The sequence below is a fragment of the Triticum aestivum genome, chromosome 3D (assembly GCF_018294505.1).
Source record: "Triticum aestivum cultivar Chinese Spring chromosome 3D, IWGSC CS RefSeq v2.1, whole genome shotgun sequence".
NCBI classification, from domain to species: Eukaryota; Viridiplantae; Streptophyta; class Magnoliopsida; order Poales; family Poaceae; genus Triticum; species Triticum aestivum.
Genome location: NC_057802.1, coordinates 356694395 through 356699765, shown reverse-complemented (window position 1 = coordinate 356699765; position 5371 = coordinate 356694395).

Genomic DNA, 5371 nt, shown 5'->3' with positions numbered 1-5371 from the left:
GGCCCACTGGATGTCTTCTGGTCCAAAAAAATCTCCAAAAAGTCTCGTTGCGTTTGGACTCCGTTTGGTATTGATTTTCTACGAAGTAAAAAAAAGGCAAAAAATAGCAACTGGCACTGGGCACTATGTCAACAGGTTAGTCCCAAAAAATGATATAAAGTTGCTATAAAATGATTGTAAAACATCCAAGAATGATAATATAACAGCATGAATTCTTCATAAATTATAGATACGTTGGAGACGTATCAGGCCATTTCTGTTGTTTGGTCCAACATAGCGAGCAACAGTCTCACCATGTTGGTTCTTGAACAGCTTATAATTGCCCAGAGAATCATCATCAGGATATTCAGGAATGGGAGATTTATGTCCCAAAAGTAATGCGGGATAGAGCATTTTCTCTTTGAAGGGACCCACACAGTGCGAGGATATTGATGAGGTTCCTAGTATGAACTATCTTCATTCAATTTCCTTTCAAAACCGATGCCTTCTTTCCTGGGATTTTTGTGAAGAATCGATTTCTTCAAAACGTCACAGAGGGTTTGATGCCCTTTGAGAGATTTGAACATACATGTGTGAAGAAGCTCCTTCAACCTAGCATTCTCATCAGAAACAGAACTATTTTCCTCGACCGAGGGGTTAGCACTAACAGATTATTCAGCATTGGCTCGTTCAAGGCATTTTAAGCAGGGTGGTTCAAACACTTCAGGTTTCTCTTTAAGTTGTTGGGTGAGAAGAGAACTTTCCCTGATCAAATCCTCATGAGCTTCTCTCAGCGCCTCGAGTCCATGTTTCCTTTTCAGGTAATCATAGGTCAATCTTTCGTGGTCGGCCGAGACAAAATCATGACGATTTGTCAGTTCTTGCATTCAAGACTTGAGAGTGGAATACTCTTTGGTCAATGATTGATTTTTCTCCATCTCCTCAACCAACAACCCTTCAGATTTCCTGAGGGTTTTCTCAATTTTCTCAAGAGAGTTTTGTTGAATGTTGGCAATTTTGATCAACTTAGCATGGTGAACCTTGTGATGTTTGGAGGATACCTTTTCTTTCGAGGCCTTGGCCATGAAGCAGTAGGTAGGAGATTCATCGTCGCTTGACGGATTCCCAAAGAAGTTTGTTGTAGTGGAGGAAGCATAAGCAATGTCGGCCATGCCAGAGCCAGAATCCTCATCAGATTCCTCAGCTTCTTCGGATCGTGATGATTCTTCTTCATCACAATCCATTTCCTTGCCGATGTACGCCTTGGCCTTGCGAGAGTTATTCTTGCAGTTGGAGGAGGACTTGGAAGGATTTCTCGAGGAAGATCTTGACGAAGATTTTGAACAGGGGTTGTCCTTCTTCTTGAAGAACTTCTTCATTTTCTTCTCATCGTCGAAGTCGTAGTTCTTGCTCTTGCTTTAGCCTCGATAGTTGCCAGAATCATATCTTCCACTAGCACGGATTTCAGCTTCCCAGAGAGGGCAGTCCGAAATGAAATGTACATGCTTTTTGCACTTGAAGCAGGCGTATTCTCCTGTAGGTTTTGATGAAGATTTTGAACCACCATAGTTGCTTGAACCTTTCTTCTAGAACTAGCTCTTCCTGTGAACGCGCTGGAATCTTTTCGTGATTAGTGCAAGATCTTTGCTGAGCCTTTTTGGGTCATCTGAATCTTCTTCGGCATTTCCATCGGAGGAAGAATCAGCCACAACCTTGAGAGCATGATTTTTGCATTGACTTGAGCCATACAGATCTCTTTTCTTTTCTTCTTGTTCATCGTGGGTGTTCAGTCTTTCCATGATATCAGCAGAGTCGAGCGACTTGAAATCAGCTCGTTCTCGAATCATCAAGACAAGTGTGTTGAATGAATTGTCAAGAGATCGGACCAGTTTCTTCTCAACTTCATGGTTAGTGATGTCGGTGCTGAGACCTTGAGTCCCATTTGCTATGTCACTCAGACGATCGAACGTTTGCTGACAGCTTTCATTTCCAATGCACTTGAATCGATTGAATTTTGCTTGGAGGGTGTTAATTCGAGCTTCTTTCTGAGTTGAAACACCTTCATTTATCTTTTCGAGGACGTCCCACAATTCCTTCGCAGTTTCACACTGGCGATAGCAAAGAAATTGTGCATCAGAGAGATGGCCACCAATTTCATCTTTGGCTTGAGCATCCATCTGAATGAGTTTCTTCTACTCATTGGTGGGGGCTTGAGGTATTACAACTGTGAATCCAACTTGCACCACATTCCACATTTCATCATCAATTGCTCGAAGACGGATCTTCATCTTCTCCTTCCAGAAGGGATAGTCCGTCCCGTCGACGATGGGAATCTTGAGATGCGACTTGTAGCTCACCGAAGACATACTTAAACTCCAAGGTGGTTACACCAAAATGAGCAGAGTCAAGGGTACCTTGCTCTAATACCAATTGTAGGAACGAAGTATGTCTACCAGAGGGAGGGTGAATGGGAGTTTTAATTTTTCTTCGGAAAACTCAAAACTCTCATAACCCAGCAGCGGAAACTAAAGAAAACCAAACTACAACGAGCTAAAACTAAGTACCGAATGGAAACTAAACATGCATCAAAGTAAATCACATGATGGGAAACATATTGAATGGAAACATGAGTAACAAAGATAACCATAGGTGCTCGATGGCGACAGGGAATTTGTTCGACCAGTTCATCCTTCTGCACAAGGACTACGTCTAGTTGGAGGGGCTGTGACTTAACACGGAAGATAAACTCTCTCCACCCTATTCTCCTCGACAATCGATTCATCAACTGATGTTGATTACTTGTGGTAGATACTTGAAGGCGATCTCTAAACCTTTACAGACTTATTCTTTGAGAACCACAATGTGACGCCCCCGATTCAATCGTACACTAATCATGCACGCAAACGTGTACGATCAAGATCAGGGACTCACGGGAAGATATCACAACACAACTCTAAAACATAAATAAGTCATACAAGCATCATAATACAAGCCAGGGGCCTCGAGGGCTCGAATACAAGTGCTCGATCATAGACGAGTCAGCGGAAGCAACAATATCTGAGTACAGACATAAGTTAAACAAGTTTGCCTTAAGAAGGCTAGCACAAACTGGGATACAAATCGAAAGAGGCGCAGGCCTCCTGCCTGGGATCCTCCTAACTACTCCTGGTCGTTGTCAGCGGGCTGCACGTAGTAGTAGGCACCTCCCGTGTAGTAGGAGTCGTCACCGACGGTGGCGTCTGGCTCCTGGGCTCCGGCATCTGGTTGCGACAACCAGGTAGAAGGGAAAGAGGGAAAAGAGGGAGAAAAGCAACCGTGAGTACTCATCCAAAGTACTCGCAAGCAAGGAGCTACACTACATATGCATGGGTATATGTGTAAAGGGCCATATCGGTGGACTGAACTGCAGAATGCCAGAATAAGGGGGGATAGCTAGTCCTGTCGAAGACTACGCTTCTGGCAGCCTCCATCTTGCAGCATGTAGAAGAGAGTAGATTGAAGTCCTCCAAGTAGCATCGTATAGCATAATCCTACCCGGTGATCCCCTCCTCGTCGCCCTGTTAGAGAGCGATCACCGGGTTATATCTGGCACTTGGAAGGGTGTGTTTTATTAAGTATCCAGTTCTAGTTGTCATAAGGTCAAGGTACAACTCCGGGTCGTCCTTTTACCGAGGGACACGGCTATTCGAATAGATAAACTTCCCTGCAGGGGTGCACCACATTTTCCAACACGCTCGATCCCATTTGGTCGGACACACTTTCCTGGGTCATGCCTGGCCTCGGAAGATCAACACGTCGCAGCCCCACCTAGGCTCAACAGAGAGGTCAGCACGCCGGTCTAAATCCTATGCGCGCAGGGGTCTGGGCCCATCGCCCATTGCACACCTGCATGTTGCGTACACGGCCGGAAGCAGACCTAGCCCCCTTAATACAAGCGCGAGCTTACGGTCCAATGCGGCGCGCGCCACTCAGTCGCTGACGTCAAAAAGAGCTTCGGCTGATACCACGACGCCGAGTGCCCATAACTGTTCCCGTAGTTGGTTAGTGCGTATAGACCAAATGGCCAGACTCAGATCAAATACCAAGATCTCGTTAAGCGTGTTAAGTATCCGCGAACGCCGACCAGGGCTAGGCCCAGCTCTCTCCTAGGTGGTCTCAACCTGCCCTGTCGCTCCGCCACAAAGTAATAGTTGGGGGCCGTCAGGAACCCAGGCCCACCTCTACCGGGATGGAGCCACCTGTCCTTTCAGCCCCCTCATCAGAATCACTTGCGGGTACTCAACGAGCTGACCCGACTTTAGTCACCACATGTGTCATGTATATAAAGTATATAGTATATACCCGTGATCACCTCCCGAAGTGATCACGGCCCAGTAGTATAGCATGGCAGACAGACAAGAGTGTGGGGCCACTGATGGAACACTAGCATCCTATACTAAGCAGTAGGATAGCAGGTAAGGGTAACAACTGTAGCAACAATGACAGGCTATGCAGCAGAATAGGATTAACCGAAAGCAGTAACATGCTACACTACTCTAATGCAAGCTGTATAGAGAAGAATAGGCGATATCTGGTGATCAAGGGGGGGCTTGCCTGGTTGCTCTGGCAATTAGGGGTCGTCAACAGCGTAGTCGGTCGGGGCACCAGCAGCGACGTCGGTCTCGTAGTCTACCGGAGAGAAGAGGGGGAAGAAACAATGAATATAATGCAAACATAAGCATGACGATGGAAGACATGACAATGCGCGGTGCTAGGTGTGCCCTAACGCGGTAGGAGGTGGTACCGGCGAAGGGGGAAAACATCCGGGAAAGTATTCCCGGTGTTTCGCGTTTTCGGACAGATGAATCGAAGGGGAAAAGTTGCGAGTTTGCTATGCTAGGGATGTGTGGCGGACGAACGGGCTGCGTATCCGGATTCGTCTCGTCGTTCTGAGCAACTTTCATGGACAAAACATTTTCATCCGAGTTACGATTTATTTTATATTCATTTTTAAAGATTTAAATCAATTTATAAATTATTATTACTAATTTAATTCGAAAATGGCATTACTGCATCAGCATGACGTCATCAGTCAACAGAGGTGTTGACTGGGTCAAGCTGACGGGAGGGTCCCGCATGTCATTGACTGTTTAGTTAATTAACATTAGTTAATTAGGTTAATTAGCTAATTAGGTTAATTAAACGGGATTAATTAAGTTTAATTAATTTAGTTAATTAATTTATTGGTTAATATTTTTATTTCTTATTTACTATTTTCTTTAATTCCTTTTTTTATCGTTCTGGTACTGGGGCGGGGCCCGACTGTCATTGGGCCACGGGCCTTAACGGGTTCGGGCGCTCGGGTGCGGGTGTCACCCCAGCTGGCGCTGGGCAGCGGGCGCCGTTGCAGGCG